This window comes from Cherax quadricarinatus, chromosome 56 (assembly GCF_038502225.1).
Source record: "Cherax quadricarinatus isolate ZL_2023a chromosome 56, ASM3850222v1, whole genome shotgun sequence".
Classification (NCBI taxonomy): domain Eukaryota; kingdom Metazoa; phylum Arthropoda; class Malacostraca; order Decapoda; family Parastacidae; genus Cherax; species Cherax quadricarinatus.
The window spans coordinates 9,995,683-10,014,807 of NC_091347.1; positions in this window are offsets into that span (position 1 = coordinate 9,995,683).

The following is a 19,125-nucleotide window of genomic DNA, read 5'->3' on the forward strand; positions in this document are numbered from 1 at the left end:
CTAGGAATAGTTAGTGGTAGGGGTTTTGGGAGGAAAACAGTGAAGTCCCAGTGTAGTAATATTACGAGTTCTAGGGGAACTAGTAATAAGCAGAACGAGGTAGATATTGAAAAGCCAGGGACTTTGGGTGATAAGGACAGTAATAGGTTTAGTAGAAAAACAGAAATGAGCAGGAAGGGTAAAGAGAAAGGAGAGTCTTTCAATGTTTATTATGCTAATTGCCGTAGTGCTAGGAATAAGATGGACGAGTTGAGATTAGTTGCTAGTGCAGGTAACATTGATGTATTTGCCTTAACTGAGACGTGGTTTAATTCAAAAAGTCGGGACATGCCTGCGGAATGTCATATTCAGGGTTTTAAATTGTTCCAAGTAGATAGAAGTATCGGGAAGAGGGGTGGGGTGGCATTGTATGTCCGAGATCGCTTGAACTGTTGCATAAAAACGGGTATTAAGTCTGAAGTAACACATACAGGGAGGAAATTGTTAAGGCCACAAGGCACGATAATGTAGTAATTCTAGGAGACTTTAACTTTAGTCATATTGATTGGAATTTCTTGACTGGGAATTTAGAATCATACGACTTCTTAGAAGTAGTTCAGGATTGTTTTTTGAAGCAGTTTGTGACAGAACCTACAAGGGGAAATAACCTGCTTGATTTAGTTATGGCAAACAATGAATCCCTTGTTAATAATTTAGAAATTTCAGAGGAACTGGGTGCTAGCGACCACAAATCAATTACATTTAGCATTGAATGGAAGTACGATAGTAGCGATAACTCAGTAACAGTCCCAGATTTTCGCTTAGCAGATTACGATGGGCTTAGAGAACACTTATCATCTGTTGACTGGGGTAACGAAGTGAGCTATCAATATGACAGTTTTCTGAACACTATACATGCTGCTCAAAGAACTTTCATCCCATATAAAGAAATTAGATCAAATAGAAATGACCCAAAATGGATGAATAATAGGCTCAAATATCTACTAGGGCATAAGAAAGGAACTTATAGGCGTATCAAAAGAGGTGAGGGTCATCTTATGAATCAGTATATTGACATTAAGAGGGACATTAAAAAGGGGATAAGAAAAGCTAAAAGGGACTATGAAATTAAAGTTGCTAGGGATTCTAAAACTAACCCAAAAAGTTTTTTCCAGGTCTATAGAACAAAAGTTAGAGATAAGATAGGTCCCCTTAAAGATAACTATGGGCACCTTACTGACAAAGAGAATGAAATGTGCTCGATTTTTAATAATTATTTTCTCTCAGTTTTTACACAGGAAGACACTAACAATATTCCAGTAATTAATTTTTATAGTGGGCTAGAAGAAGATAAATTATGTAACATCACAGTCACTAGTGAGATGGTTGTGAAGCAGATAGACAGACTGAAGCAAAATAAGTCGCTGGGTCCTGATGAGGTTTTTTCAAGGGTTCTTAAGGAATGCAAAATGGAACTCTGTGAACTATTAACTAATATTTTTAATTTATCTCTTCAAACAGGTGTAGTGTCTGATATGTGGAAGATGGCTAATCTAATTCCTATTTTTAAAACAGGGAACAAGTCGTTACCGTCAAATTACCGCCCAATAAGCCTGACCTCAATTGTAGGCAAATTACTAGTCAATTATAGCTGAGATTATAAGAAGCCATCTCGATAAGCATAGCTTGATTAATGATACTCAGCATGAATTCACAAGAGGCCGGTCTTGTCTAACTAATTTATTAACTTTCTTCAGTAAAGCTTTTGAGGCTGTTGACCACGATAAAGAATTTGATATTATTTACTTAGATTTTAGTAAGGCTTTTGATAGAGTTCCGCACCATAGACTGTTAAAGAAAGTGGCAGCTTATGGCATTGGGGAAAAAGTGCTCTCGTGGATCGAGTCATGGCTCACTGACAGGAAGCAGAGTGTGTCCATAAATGGGGTTGATAAATTAGACACATGTGCAACTCTTGGGTATCTTTATTGAGGAAACGTTTCGCCACACAGTGGCTTCATCAGTCCATACGTAGGAGAAACTTGAAGAACAGGAGGAGAATGAGGTAATCAGTCCCTCAACCTTGAGTCGATGTGTTCAGTCCATCAATCTTGAATAGAATACGGCATATGAGCAGAGAAGCAGCTTATAAACCGTATGGCAGGAGACGTGCAGCAGTCATAGGTGGTGTCACATTTGTTCAATGTGGAAGTAGGTCGTGCCCAAGAATTAGGCAAGCGAAGAATTCCTAAGTATTAAGATCCCAAGAAGTTGCAGTGTAATTTATCAACATGTCAGTTCTCTGAACCATTCATCTACAATAAATGGGGTTAAATCCGAGTGGGGATCTGTAACAAGTGGCGTTCCACAGGGATCAGTCTTGGGCCCGTTGTTGCTTATAATATATATCAATGATCTTTATGAGGGAATTACTAGTGATATGAGCAAATTCGCCGATGACACATAGATAGGTAGGATAATTGATTCAAACGTAGATGTTATGGAACTTCAGGAGGATTTAAACAAACTCTATTCTTGGTCAGAAAAGTGGCAGATGCAGTTCAATGTAGATAAATGCAAGGTTCTGAAGCTTGGGAGTGCCCATAACCCTAGTACTTATAAGTTAAATAATGTGCAAGAAAGGTATAAAATACCGACAATATGAAAGTTAAGACACATGTGCAACATCTGGATATCTTTATTGTAGTAGACGTTTCGCCATCCAGTGGCTTTATCAATACAGATTCTAGGACATAATGTCTATTATGTCCTAGAATCTGTATTGATAAAGCCACTGGATGGCGAAACGTCTACTACAATAAAGATATCCAGATGTTGCACATGTGTCTTAACTTTCAAGTTAAATAATGTAGAACTTAGCCATACAGATTGCGAAAAGGACTTGGGGGTTATGGTAAGCAGCAACCTTAAACCAAGACAGCAATGCCTAAGCGTACGTAATAAGGCAAATAGATTACTGGGATTTATATCAAGAAGTGTAAGCAACAGAAGTCCAGAGGTCATACTGCAGCTTTATACATCATTAGTAAGGCCTCACCTAGATTATGCAGCTCAATTCTGGTCTCCATATTACAGAATGGACATAAATTCGTTAGAAAACATTCAGCGTAGGATGACTAAATTAATACATAGCATTAGAAATCTTCCTTATGAAGAAAGATTGAAGACTCTTAAGTTACATTCACTTGTCAGACGAAGAATGAGGGGAGACCTGATCGAAGTGTATAAGTGGAAGATAGGTATTAATAAAGGGGATATTAATAAGGTCTTGAGGATGTCTCTCCAAGAGAGAACCCGCAGTAATGGATTTAAATTAGATAAGTTTAGATTTAGAAAGGACATAGGAAAGTATTGGTTTGGAAATAGGGTAGTTGATGAGTGGAACAGTCTACCTAGTTGGGTTATTGAGGCTGGGACTTTGGGTAGTTTCAAATTTAGGTTGGATAAGTACATGAGTGGGAGGGGTTGGATTTGAGTGGGACTTTCACATCAGAGCTTATTTCTTGGGTGGCATTGAAAATTGGGTTGGGCAAATGTTTTGTTAGTGGGATGAATTGTAAAGGACCTGCCTAGTATGGGCCAACAGGCCTCCTGCAGTGTTCCTCCTTTCTTATGTTCTTATGTTCTTCTCCTCTCAGAAAACAGAATCTCCCTGATGATTGACAACCTACGGTTGTCAATCATGCCAAGGTGTCTTGCAGTCAGTGACGTGCAGAGGGGGGCCGAAGGGGCGGTGGCCACGGGCATCCAAATGGAGGGGGGGGGAATTTAATTAGAGAGGGAAATAAGATAGTGATTTTGAAATTTCAGCTGTGGTAAATCAATTTTTGGAGGCTGACCGCACTACAGAGTCAGTGATTATCCCTTTATTCCTTTAACATGGTGTACCCTTTCTATCCAGAGAAAATGGTATCCCTCAATTGAAGATGAACAAGAAAGAAATTAAAAAAGCTCCTCAAAGGTAGAGACACCACTTGCTTTATACCAGCTGGTAAAAGCTTGGTTTGCTGTCTCACAAAGTCCACTAGGGATTGACCAAGCTGCCGCCTGCTTAATTTAAAAAGCTTACGGTATTTGGCTGGGATACATGTATATGCTCCCAACACTGTGGTCTTCACTACTTGATAATCAGAAAATTCAGCGTCATTTAATACTGACGTAAATTCCTGTGCCTTACCCAATAATGCTGTATGAACCAACGATGCCCAATGCTGTTCCGGCCACCTCAAGGCTCGAGCCTGATTTTCGAAGCTTTCGAAAAAAATTTCTGGTTCGGCCTCATTGAAGCGGGGAACAAGCTGTACTGCTTTTTGTAAACTAAAATCATTTACAGAATGCGAAAACTGCCTCTTTTCTCTTTCCCTATCAAATTCTTCCCTTGCAAATGCTCTCTGTTCCCTAGTTTGCTCAAGATTGATTTTTGCCAGCTCAAGTGCCAACGACGCTGATTCACCTTGAGACAACCCAGCTGCACTATACTGACCATTTTGCTCCGTAGGTGTATCATCTTCCTCCTGCGAGAACATAGTAGTTTTTGCCCTAGCTCCCGTAGAGGGAGGAGTCTGATGTGCCATCTCTTCTTCTATAAGTTTGTCAGCAATCAGTGAACGCAGTTGCGCAGCTGTGAGAGTGCGTTTGTATTTAATGCCAATGGAACGAGCAATTTGCCAACAACGCTGTTTACCTGGAGTTTACCTGGAGAGAGTTCCGGGGGTCAACGCCCCCGCGGCCCGGTCTGTGACCAGGCCTCCTGGTGGATCAGAGCCTGATCAACCAGGCTGTTGCTGCTGGCTGCACGCAAACCAACGTACGAGCCACAGCCCGGCTGATCAGGAACTGACTTTAGGTGCTTGTCCAGTGCCAGCTTGAAGACTGCCAGGGGTCTGTTGGTAATCCCCCTTATGTGTGCTGGGAGGCAGTTGAACAGTCTCGGGCCCCTGACACTTATTGTATGGTCTCTTAACGTGCTAGTGACACCCCTGCTTTTCATTGGGGGGATGGTGCATCGTCTGCCAAGTCTTTTGCTTTCGTAGTGAGTGATTTTCGTGTGCAAGTTCGGTACTAGTCCCTCTAGGATTTTCCAGGTGTATATAATCATGTATCTCTCCCTCATGCGTTCCAGGGAATACAGGTTTAGGAACCTCAAGCGCTCCCAATAATTGAGGTGTTTTATCTCCGTTATGCGCGCCGTGAAAGTTCTCTGTACATTTTCTAGGTCGGCAATTTCACCTGCCTTGAAAGGTGCTGTTAGTGTGCAGCAATATTCCAGCCTAGTTAGAACAAGTGACCTGAAGAGTGTCATCATGGGCTTGGCCTCCCTAGTTTTGAAGGTTCTCATTATCCATCCTGTCATTTTTCTAGCAGATGTGATTGATACAATGTTATGGTCCTTGAAGGTGAGATCCTCCGACATGATCACTCCCAGGTCTTTGACGTTGGTGTTTCGCTCTATTTTGTGGCCAGAATTTGTTTTGTACTCTGATGAAGATTTAATTTCCTCATGTTTACCATATCTGAGTAATTGAAATTTCTCATCGTTGAACTTCATATTGTTTTCTGCAGCCCACTGAAAGATATGGTTGATGTCCGCCTGGAGCTTTGCAGTGTCGCTGTAGGGACAATTTAGGTAGGTTATGCAAAGTATATGCCGACACCAGACGTCTGACTCGTCTAGGTGGCATAAGTTATTCGCTATGCACAGTACGATTGCAGAATACGCATACAAGCAAAGCTGACTGCAAAATTCTCCACACCGAACAGGCTAGTAACAACTGACACGCAAAAATGTAAAGCAATGCCAGACAGCTACACTGTTCTAGAAGATTGACCATAGTGAAGCGAGCACCGAACAAGCTAGTAGCGAGCTGTTGAACGATCACACAATAGCAAGGCTGACCATAACAAAACTGACATGCAAAATTTGTAAAGCAATGCCAGACAGCAAGCTGCATAATGTTCCTGCTATGAGCTTCACCCTAAGCTCAACCGTTTCTCTAAGTCCACCTTCAGCTCTCGGACAGGCTACCCATATTACAGCCCAGGAATCCAAATGGCCTCTTAATGAGTGTGTGTACATGCACTGAATAAAGGTTACGTACTCTTTGCATGCCACACCCTCTCATAATATTTCTCAGTGCTAGGTCTCATACTTGAGTCTTTGGGGCATATAATCAAGGAGTTGGCCCAGGGCATCACCAGACCTCAGCATGCCACTGCTTGCAACTCCAACATTTTTGTAACTTACAAGTATTTAATTTACTCAGTATTCATGTTTTTATAATACATTCCATAGGTACAGGCACTGAAAAATTATCTGTAACTCTCTTTGGGCTCTAGAATAATTCGGAGGTGACCTCATGCTCTTCAGACTCCCGGACAGGCCCCCAATTATTACAAATTGATATTTGTGCTATAACAACGGAGTTCACAATCTGAATCACACTGACTGTGTTTCCACAGTAATGTTTTGCCACCATAGCTCAAGCTGAGTATTTAATAAGTGCTCTAAGTATTTTCAGGAAGGTGAAATATTAAACATGGACATTTTGAAAATGATTTATGCTAGTATGAATAAAATAATAAATCATTTTCAAGCGTCCATATATATATATATATATATATATATATATATATATATATATATATATATATATATATATATATTGGTGCTTATTTGAAAAAAAAACCAGTGTTCTCCGTCACTTCCCAGATACTTAGACAGTATTGTGTACGAACATTTACAAATTACAATTACTGAGTGGACAGTGTATGCACTATGTGCACTGTGGGGGAACATAGATGGCATACATGCAGTGTATGAGATCAGAGGATCGAGATAACCAGGACACCCTAAATAACCTGTGAATGATAGATACAACATTGTGAAACAGTAATCAACACTTGACAAACGAGAACAAACATGGAAGAACAACAGGTACCGCCAAACACCCTAAGATGGACACACACGACCCAGTTTTAATACTAAGCAGTGTAATTCTATGTTCACCCACTGTGACTGTTCTGATAACCAGCAACAGAGAATCATCTATAACCAAGCAGGAAATATCCAGCAACAATCCACAAGACAGACATGTGAACGCTACTTTAGATGCTTGTGGTATAAAACACACAAGAACATTCTCTGACTCACCACCACAGATATACAAAATTATTTGATGAAACAACCATATAAAAACTGTTAAAAGCAAGGGGAAGAAAAGAATCAGCCAGCCAGCCGGCCAGTCAGCCAGCCAGCCAGCCGGCCAGTCAGCCAGCAGCACCTCCTACATGAACCTGTGACAGGATACCACAGAGAGAGAGAGAGAGAGAGAGAGAGAGAGAGAGAGAGAGAGAGAGAGAGAGAGAGAGAGAGAGAGAGACAGAAAGAGAGAGCGAGAGACAGAGAGAGAGAGACAGATAGAGAGAGAGAGAGAGAGAGAGAGAGAGAGAGAGAGAGAGAGAGAGAGAGAGAGAGGCAACCCCTTCTCTCTAAAACAAATAGACTATCCTATTCTGAGAAACTGGCGTGAGTTAACGATAATCTCAGAAACTTCGTTCACTCACATATAAAAGAAGGGTTCAGTAGTGTTATACAATAAAGAATAATGACACACAGAGGTGACAAGTGAGAAGGCCTATGCCAACTGCTAGGCTCATAATTATACATAATTACACATGTGAGCCCAGCCAGCGAACCCAGGCAGTGAACCCAGTCAGTGAACCCAGCCAGTGAACTCAGCCAGTGAACTCAGCCAGTGACCCCAGCCAGTGAACCCAGCCAGTGAACCCAGCCAGTGACCCCAGCCAGTGACCCCAGCCAGTGACCCCAGCCAGTGAACAAAGCCAGTGAACCCAGCCAGTGAACCCAGCCAGCGAACCCAGCCAGTGACCCCAGCCAGTGACCCCAGCCAGTGAACAAAGCCAGTGAACAAAGCCAGTGACCCCAGCCAGTGAACCCAGACAGTGAGCCCAGCCAGTGAACCCAGCCAGTGAACCCAGCCAGTGAACCCAGCCAGTGAACCCAGCCAGTGAGCCCAGCCAGTGACCCCAGCCAGTGGCCCCAGCCAGCGAACCCAGCCATCGAACCCAGCCAGTGACCCCAGCCAGTGACCCCAGCCAGTGAACCCAGCCAGTGACCCCAGCCAGTGAGCCCAGCCAGTGAGCCCAGCCAGTGAACCCAGCCAGTGAGCCCAGCCAGTGAGCCCAGCCAGTGAACCCAGCCAGTGAGCCCTGACAATGAGCCCTGACAATGAGCCCAGCCAGTGAGCCCAGCCAGTGAGCCCAGCCAGTGAACCCAGCCAGTGAGCCCAGCCAGTGAACCCAGCCAGTGAGCCCTGACAATGAGCCCAGCCAGTGAGCCCAGCCAGTGAACCCAGCCAGCGAGCCCAGCCAGCGAACCCAGCCAGTGATCCCAGCCAGTGAACCCAGCCAGTGATCCCAGCCAGTGACTCCAGCCAGTGACCCCAGCCAGTGAGCCCAGCCAGTGACCCCAGCCAGTGACCCCAGCCAGTGAACCCAGCCATTGACCCCAGCCAGTGAACCCAGCCAGTGAGCCCAGCCAGTCAACCCAGCCAGTGAGCCCATCAGTGAACCCAGCCAATGACCCCAGCCAGTGACCCCAGCCAGTGAACCCAGCCAGTGAACCCAGCCAGCGAACCCAGCCAGTGACCCCAGCCAGTGGCCCCAGCCAGTGACCCCAGCCAGTGAACCCAGCCAGTGAACCCAGCCAGTGACCCCAGCCAGTGAACCCAGCCAGTGAGCCCAGCCAGTGGCCCCAGCCAGTGAACCCAGCCAGTGAGCCCAGCCAGTGAGCCCAGCCAGTGAACCCAGCCAGTGAGCCCTGACAATGAGCCCAGCCAGTGAGCCCAGCCAGTGAGCCCAGCAAGTGAATCCAGCCAGTGACCCCAGCCAGTGAACCCAGCCAGTGAGCCCAGCCAGTGAGCCCAGCCAGTGAGCCCAGCCAGTGAACCCAGCCAGTGAACCCAGCCAGTGACCCCAGCCAGTGACCCCAGCCAGTGATCCCAGCCAGTGAACCCAGACAGTGAACCCAGCCAGTGATCCCAGCCAGTGATCCCAGCCAGTGATCCCAACAAGTGAGCCCAACAAGTGAGCCCAGCCAGTGAGCCCAGTCAGTGAACCCAGCCAGTGAGCCCAGCCAGTGATCCCAGCCAGTGATCCCAGCCAGTGATCCCAGCCAGTGATCCCAACAAGTGAGCCCAACAAGTGAGCCCAGCCAGTGAGCCCAGTCAGTGAACCCAGCCAGTGATCCCAGCCAGTGATCCCAGCCAGTGATCCCAACAAGTGAGCCCAACAAGTGAGCCCAGCCAGTGAGCCCAGTCAGTGAACCCAGCCAGTGATCCCAGCCAGTGATCCCAGCCAGTGAGCCCAACAAGCGAGCCCAGCCAGTGAGCCCAGCCAGTGAGCCCAACAAGCGAGCCCAGCCTGCCACAACCTCACCTCCCTCAATAAATTACGCTAATAAACTATGTATATCATGTTAATATTGGTAGAATTACCGACAATATATTAAGTAAAAGGACACAAGTGCAACTAATGTAGCATTTTATTGTGGCAACGTTTCGCTCTCCAGGAGCTTTGTCAACCGTTACCAGCGAAACGTTGCCACAGTAAAATGTCACATTAGTTGCACTTATGTCCTTTTAACATATGTAACACTAATAAGATAAATAATATTATAAATCCTGCGTAGAATAACAAGGGCATATATTATCAGTTGTTGTGCATATGTTGGATTGTGAGTGGTAGGCATCAACAGCCTGGTCGATCAGACCAGCATCCAGGAGGTCTGGTCCGAGACCGGGCCTTAGAGGCAGTAACCTCCGGCAGCAATTATATGCAGTCTCTAGGTTACTTATGTCAACTAGAGATTGCTTGTAGTTACATGAAAAGACAAGCCGCTAGAGAATGGAAAACTAGTTCTAGGTTTGTGTTGCCTTGTTACCAGTGATTCATCAGGAGAGGAAGTGTGGGCAGTGCCATGTACAGTCTCTGAGAAGCAAACACAACGACCCCCCCCCACACACACACAAGCACACACACACATGCACAAGCACACAGGACAGCAGCAGTTCTCAAGTTGTTTTAATAACAAATGTGCAATGGATTTTAAAACCAGAGGTTCTGTAGTTTAATTAGTTTGTGTAGAGGTTAAAATGATAAATTAGACACATGTGCAACTCTTGGGTATCTTTATTGAGGAAACGTTTCGCCACACAGTGGCTTCATCAGTCCATACAAAGGAGAATCTTGAAGAACAGGAGGATTGATGGACTGACCACATCGACTCAAGGTTGAGGGACTGATTACCTCATTCTCCTCCTGTTCTTCAAGATTCTCCTTTGTATGGACTGATGAAGCCACTGTGTGGCGAAACGTTTCCTCAATAAAGATACCCAAGAGTTGCACATGTGTCTAATTTATCAACATGTCGGTTCTCTGAACCATTCATCTACAAAGAGGTTAAAATAGCGTCTGAGACGAACATCTACTTCTCACCTACTACCTCAAACCATCTACACTCTCTACCTCACCTACACCCCAGCTACCTCCTTCCCTCCCTCCCACAACCTCACCTACTACCTCAAGCCATCTACACTCTCTACCTCACCTACACCCCAGCTACCTCCTTCCCTCCCTCCCACAACCTCACCTGCACCCCAGGTCCCTCCCTCCCACTAAGCTTCCAGGAAGAACATATAGAGGGAGTGAGATAATGAGAAACGAGTCTTTGAGGCGCTCCCCCACCAAGCTGAGCTGAGGAAGACGTGATCAATAACACTGTTGGTGCATTCTTAACTCTTTCCTCTCCCTTCTTATCATTCCCTCCTCCATTTATCATTTCCTCTTCTTTCCCTCCATTACTCCTTCCCTTCCTTCCTTCCATCCTTCCTTCCCTTCCTTCCTTCCCTTCATTCCTTCCCTTCATTCCTTCCCTTCATTCCTTCCCTTCATTCCTTCCCTTCCTTCCTTCCCTTCCTTCCTTCCCTTCATTCCTTTCTTCCACTTTTCATCCATCACTGAGCTCACCCACCTCCCTCTACTTGTACCTTGTCTTGTGTCACCTTCATCCACTTGTATCTTGTCTTTTGTCACCTTCATCTACCCGTACCTTGTCTTGTGTCACCATCTACCTGTACCTTGTTTTGTGTCACCTTCATCTACCTGTACCTTGTCTTGTGTCACCTTCGTTTACCTGTACCTTGTGTCACCTTCATCTACCTGTACCTTGTGTCACTGTCATCTACCTGTACCTTGTCTTGTGTCACCTTCGTCTACCTGTACCTTGTCTTGTGTCGCCTTCGTCTACCTGTACCTTGTGTCACCGTCATCTACCTGTACCTTGTCTTGTGTCACCTTCGTCTACCTGTACCTTGTCTTGTGTCACCTTCATCTACTTGTACCTTGTCTTGTGTCACCTTCGTCTACCTGTACCTTGTCTTGTGTCACCATCTACGTATATCTTGCACTGTCTCACAGTCTCAACAACATCACTTAGTGTCGTTCTCATTGTCTTGCATCTCATTTTCTGGACTCGAGGTTTTTCTCATTCGTTCCTCTAAATATTTATGTTCATATGCAAAATCCAAGCTAAAAACTACTTGTCAAATTAGACCCTTAAGAAGAGGGCCAGATACTGATGAAGAGGAAATGAGCGAAATTCTGAAATATCAGTATAAGTCGATGTTCAAAAACCCACTAAATGAACGCAGGGTGAATGCACAAACTTTTTTTCATCCCATCGGAAGGCTGTGCGGACCAACTAACCGACATTGGTATTAATCCCAAAGATTTCGAAAAAGAAATTGAAAACATGGCCACTCACTCAGCATCTGGACCAGATTCGTGGAATTCTCTTTTCATAAAAAGGTAAAAAGCATTCTTTGCATACAACATTCTTTGCATACAACATTCTTTGCATACAACATTCTTTGCATACAACATTCTTTGCATACAACATTCTTTGCATACAACATTCTTTGCATACAACATTCTTTGCATACAACATTCTTTGCATACAACATTCTTTTCATACAACACTAGGGAAGAAGGACAGACCAGTAGACCTAACTTCCCACATCATAAAAAATCTTCGAGAAAAGTGATGAGATGTTAAATAATAAACTTCAAGGAACAGCACAATCAGTATAACTCAGATCAGTTTCGTTTTTAGAACTGGACGATCATGCTTTTCACAGCTTTAATGTTGATGTCAGGTTTTTTTTAAATTTGACGTCTGGCAGTAGAGAACTTCGTACCAACGGGCAATGATAACAACGGGAAGAACAGAGTGAGCCGATGGTTTACCAGAAGGTGTAATATACATGGATCAACAGAGACGTCCAGTGTCAATACAAGAATGACATGGAATCGAAAGCCAGACCTGACCCAAGGATTGTTAAGGACCTGCCTAGTATGGGCCAACAGGCCAGCTGCAGTGTTCCTCCTTTCTTATGTTCTTATGTTAAGAGCTCAGCTCACGATTCAGGGAAATATTCACAGTGGAGACAGAGAGGCTTCCAGCAAACCGAAGTGGTAGGGTGCACCAGCAAGTTCTGGACACACTACACACAACCGAGGAGGAGATGAAGAAACTGCTAGGGGAACTAGATACCTCGAAGGCAGTGGTCTTGAGAAAGGGAGCAAATGCACTGTGTACCACTAACAACAATCTTCAATAAATCTATCGAAACAAGGCAACTGCCTGAGGTGTGGAAAACAACAAATGCAATCCCGATTGTTAAGAAATGACAGACAAGCTGCATTAAATTACCAACCAGTGTCGCTGACATATATAGTATGCAAAGTTATGGAGATTATCAGAAGAGTGGTGGAACACCTACAAAGGAACGAGCTCATACATGACAACCAGTACGGCTTCAGGGAAGGGAAATCCTGCATCACGAATTTACTGGAGTTCTATGACAAGGGTACAGAAGATACGAGAGAAAGGAATGGATGGACTGCATCTTCTTGGACTGTAAGAAGGCTTTCGACAGAGTACCACATAAGAGATTGATTGAAAAGCTAGAGAAGCAGGCAGGAACAGCAAAGAAAGCTCTGCATTGGATCAGGGAATACCTGATAGGAAGGAAATAACGTGTGCTGGTACGAGACGAGATGTCGGAGTGGGTGCATGCGTCGAGTGGGGTTCCATAAGGCTCAGTTCTATGTCCAGTGGTGTTTCTTGTATACGTGAATGATATGACGGAAGGGATAGACTCAGAGGTGCCTTTGTTCGCTGACGACGTAAAGCTAATGAGGTGAATATAAGCGGAGAAGGATCAAGTAAACCTACAAGGGGATCTGGACAGGCTGCAAGCCTGGTCCGATAAATGGCTCCTGGAGTTTAACCCAACCAAGTGCAAATTCATGAAGATTAGGGAAGGACAAAAAATACCACAGAAGGAGTACAGCCTAAGAGATCAAAGACTGCAAAACTCACTCAAGAAAAGGATCTTGGGGTGAGCATCATACCGAACACATCTGAGGAGCACAACAATCAAATAACTGCTGCAGCATATGGGTGCCTGGCAAACCTGAGAAAAGCATTTTGACATCTAAGTAAGGAGTCATTCACGACACTGTACACCGTGTACGTTAGGTCCATATTAAAGTATGCAGCACCAGTACAGAACGCACACCTGGTCAAACACGTCAAGAAATTAGAGAAAGTGCAAAGGTTTGTAACAAGACTAGTCCTAGAGCTGAGTGGTATGTCCTATGAGAAGAGGTTAAGGGAACTCAACCTGACAGGAGGGATAGGAAAAAAATGATAACGACATAAAATACTGAGAGGAACTGACAAGGTGGATAGGGACAGAATGTTTCAGAAATGGGACAGCAAAAAGGGGTTACAGTTGGAAGTTGAAATCTCAGATGAGTCACAGGGATGTTAGGAAGTATGTCTTTAGTCACAGAGTCGTCAGGAAGTGGAACACTGGAGAGTATTGTAGTGGTGGAAGGATCCACACATAGTTTAAGAAGAGGTACGATAAAGCTATGGAGCAGAATAGGTAAGAACACACTCACAAATACACACACATGCACCGACACACACATGCCAATACAAATAAAGGCACTTACACATAAGTACACACATACACATACACAAATACACACATGCACACACCCTTACACACACAGCATACAGCTCATTATAATTAGCTTATAAAAAAATGAACTCCCAGAAAGTAGGAGAAAGAGGCAAGGGAACCGAGGAGGTTTGGTCTGAGAAGGAGCTATGGGTAGGAGGGCTCAAGAGAACGACAGAACAAGAGTGGGAATGAAGACTAAATGAGTTTAGGAATTCAGTGGTGCGGAGAATGGTTGAAGAGAGCAAAAGGTGGGAAAAACGAACTGAAACTGCAGAGGCTAGAATACAGAGCCTAGAAGAGCAACTGAAAATGCTGAAGCAGGATACAGAGTGATGGAACAAAAAGTACATGGCATTGGGAACAGAAACATTGGTGGACAGCAAGTGAATTGAAGGAAAGAAAGTAAGATGTCATTTGCAGAAGTGCTGTCAGGCCACCAGGGGGTCAAAGAAATGTAAAGAGAAGCAGCAATGCAGGTGCTTAAATCAGACCTAGAGATACAAAGGGAAAGGAAATGGAGAGAGGAGAGGTAGAGGTCAATAATTATTCATGGGCTTCAGGAGGCTGAAGGGAGGACATACGAAGATGACAGAGGTAGATAAAGCAGATTTAAATACCAAACAAACAGGAGAGATGGATATGACTGAAATGACAGACTTTCAGAGACTTAGGGAATATTTGAGGGGGAAAATATTGCCCAGTCAAATTGGTATTGATGGGAGAAACGGTACGGAATGGGATCTTGCATTAGAAACCATGGTTAAAGAATTCACAGCAATACTAGCAGGTGTACCTCGACCACTACAGAACACGAAAAGAAAGGGAGAAACTGAGAGTGAGGGTATAAATACTTAAGGGGCAGGATGGAATGAAAAGGCAGGCATCAACAAGCAGGGAATCCCAGACTCAGGAGAACCACCAAATACAACAATCAACAGAACCCCTCTCAACCCCTACCACAGCACTACACCCAAATACAACCGAAAATGAACCACAATCTGCACACCTCCTCCTCTCCCAGACCATACCAACCCACTGCCCAGAATACAGTAGGGGTAAAGAAGCTGAAGATATGCACACCAACACAAGCAGAATAATAAATAAATGTGAGGAGTGACAAATGAATCATGGAGGCATCCCAAGACATCAACATCACAGCAATGGTGGAAACAAACCTCAAGGGGATGATAGTGGATGCACTCTTCCTGACAGGGTATCAGATCCTGAGGAAAGACAAAGGGAAAGGAGCAGAGCAACTGCTCCTTTCAAAAACCAGTTGAGTTTTGAGAAGGAAGGAATAGACGGAGGGGAAGATGACTGGGGACTCTAAGGTGGTGATTGCAATGATGTAAAACCCACCACAGAATAGCAAGAGATGAACAATAAAACAATGGTAGACACACTGGCTGAGGTGGTCAGAAGAGCCCACATGAGCACGGCAAAGTTACTAACTGTGGGTGATTTTAACAAGGAGATCGACTGGGAAAGCCTGGAACCACATAGAGGGACCAGAAACATGGATGCTGGAGGCAGTACTGGGAAACCTCATGCGCCAACAAGTTAGGGACACAACCAGAGGGGGAGGAGCAGATTAACTAGCAAGGTCAGAGCTCGTAATTACCTTGAGCACTTTCAATACTGGGATATTACATATGAAAGCCCCCTCGGTGCTAGTGATCACGTGGACCTGAGTTTCAATTACAAAGCAGAGTTAACAGTGGAGTGTGAATCAGCATGAGGACAGGAAAAGTCAAAGAAAGAGGGAACTACACAGTTATGAGGCAATTACTGCATGAAGTGCAGTGGAGAGGGGAACTGGAGGAAAAGACAGTAAATAAAATGATAGAACACATGGCCACAAAGTGTGGGGAGGCAAAGGAGAAATTCATACCCAAAGACAACAGAAACAGTTGTGTGGAAGACAGGAAATGTAGTCCCAGTTTTTAAGAAGGGAGATAGCCATGCAACATTAAACTACAGACCAGTGTCACTGACATGTAAAGTATATAAAATCAGGAAGATTATCAGATAGGAACGAACTCACACACGATAACGAGCAAAGTTTCAGGAATGGGAAATCCTGTGTCAGAAACTTACTGGAGTTCTGCGACAAGGTAACAAAAATAAGATAGGAGAGAGAGGGGTGGGTAGACTTCATTTTCTTGGATTGTAAGAAGGCTCTCGAGACAGATCTGCACAAGAGGTTGGTACGAAAGCTAGAGGAACAGGCAGGCATAACAGGAAATCACTGCAATGGATCAGAGAATACCTGACAGGAAGAAAACAACGTTATTTGTCGAGCAGGGTTCCACAAAGGGGTGTTTCTGGTATATGTTAATGACATGACGCAAGGGATAGATTCAGAGGTATCCCTGTTCGCAGATGATGTGAAGTTAATGCGGAGAATTCAAGTGGGTGAGGATGAGATAGAACTACAAAGAGATCTGGACAGGCTACAATCCTGGTCCTGCAAATGTGTTCTGGAATTTAATCCAGCTATGTGCAAAGTCAATGAGATTAGGTAATGACAAAGACCACAGATGGAGTACATGCTTGGGGGTCAAAGACAGCATCTTCACTCAAGGAAAAGGATTTTGGGGTGAGCACACAGAACACATACGCTCAGGTGCACATCAACCAAATAAGTGCTGCAGCACATGGGCGCCTGGCAAATCTAAGAGTAGCGTTTCAACATATAAGGAGTCATTCATGACACTGTACACAGTGTTCATCAGGGACATAATGGAGTATGCAGCACCAGTATGGAACCCACACTCTGTCTAACACGTCAAGAAATTAGGAGAAATTACATAAGTTTGCAGCATAACTAGTTCTGGAGAGGTTAAGGGAGCTCAACCTGGCGACACTGGAGAAAAAGAGGGATAGAGAGGCCATGATAATGGCGTATAAAATACTGAGAGGAATTGATAAGATGGACAGGGAGAGAATGTTTCAGAGATAAGACACAGCAAGAAGTGGCCACAAATTGAAGTGTGTGTGTGTGTGTGTACTCACCACAACCAGGTGAGTACATACATACATACACACACACACACACACACACACACACACACACACACACACAACAGTAGAAGAAACAAAACAGTTATTATGCAGCAAAATACATTTAAGAGAATGGAACCCTGCAAGGAGTAACCATAGATTCTGCAAGAGGAAACAGTAACATTGTTGGACCACTAGCTAAGATCTACAACAAGTCAGTGGACATGGGACTCTTGCTAGAGATATGAAAGATACCGAATGTAGTCGCTATATTTATAAGAGTAGAAAAAGAAATAGCTTTCAACTACAAACCACAGTTCCATTGACATACTACGTAAGATAATGCAGGAGATAACTGGAAGAATGGTGGAGCAGCTAGGAGGAGGGGGGTTCAAAATTGGTATATTATATTTTAACAAATTAACAGAAGTATGAGGTGAGAGTAAGACACATGTGCAACATCTGGGTATCTTTATTGTAGACGTTTCGCCATCCAGTGGCTTTATCAATACAAATTCTAGGACATAACTGTCTTCAAGTTATGTCCTAGAATTTGTATTGATAAAGCCACTGGATGGCGAAACGTCTACAATAAAGATACCCAGATGTTGCACATGTGTCTTACTCTCATCTTGTCGGTATTATATACCATTCGTACACAGAAGTATGAGGAGAGAGATTAGTGGTGTGCATTTTCTTAGGCTGTAAGACTGACTTAAACTTGAGGTATAAACAGGAATAACAAGGAATATTCTCTGGCAGATCAAAGAATATCTTAATTAAGGGAAGGAAGCAAAAAATAACTGTCCAAAAAGAGAGTTCAGAATGGAGAGGAGTAACCAGCGAGGCTCCGTAAACAATGCCACGAAGACCAGTACTGTTTCTGGTTTATGTTAATGAATCAGTACTATTTCTCGTTAACGCGAGTCAGTACTATTTCTGGTTAACCCGAGTCGGCACTATTTCTAGTTAACGCGAGTCAGTACTATTTCTGGTTAACCCGAGTCGGTACTATTTCTGGTTAACATGAGTCAGTATTGTTTCTGGTTAACATGAGTCATTACTATTTCTAGTTAACGTGATGCAGTACTATTTCTGGTTAACGCGAGACTACTATTTCTGGTTAACGTGAGTCAATACTATTTCTGGTTTATGTGAACGGTTCAGTACTTTATCTGGTTATGTAAATGAGTCAGTACTATTTCTGGTTAACGTGGGTGAGTCAGTACTATTTCTGGTTAACGTGGGTGAGTCAGTACTAATTCTGGTTAACCTGGGTGACTCAGTACAATTTCTGGTTAACCTGGGTGAGTCAGTACTATTTCTGGTTAACCTGGGTGAGTCAGTACTATTTCTGGTTAACCTGGGTGAGTCAGTACTATTTCTAGTTAATGTGAACGAGTCAGATGTATCCTTATTTGCTGATATTAAACTAATGAAGAGAATAAAAGCAGAAGAAGACAGAGGAAAGCCACAAAAGGATCTAAACAAGCTGCATGAATGGCCAGATAAATGGAAGCTTGAGGCAACAAATTCAAGGTTATGAAGATGGGAGACGTGGCAAGACGACTGATCACAGAGCAGAGGCTTGAGATACGGATGTGGCAGACCTCATTCAAAGAGCATAATGCCTAGTATATCAGCAGAAGCTCACATCAACAGAATAACATCTGCTGCTTATGCTCATCTGGGAAATCTAATATTAGTCTTCAGAAATCTCAACAGTCCTTTTGAGCCAGTTGTACAATGTATGTCAGGGCCATCTTAGAGTAAGTAGCACCATCATGGAACTCACATCTGCATAAGCATGTTAAGATACAAAAGAAAGTACAGAGGTATTCAACGAGGTTTGTTCCTCAGCTAGGTGGTATTAGGTCAGAGGAAAGAAACAGAATCGAATTTAACGACACTAGAGGAAAAAAAGAACCAAAGAAGACATGATAATAACATACAAAATACGCAGGGAAATCGATAGGCTAGGCGGAAATAGCAATATGAGAGGAGGGAT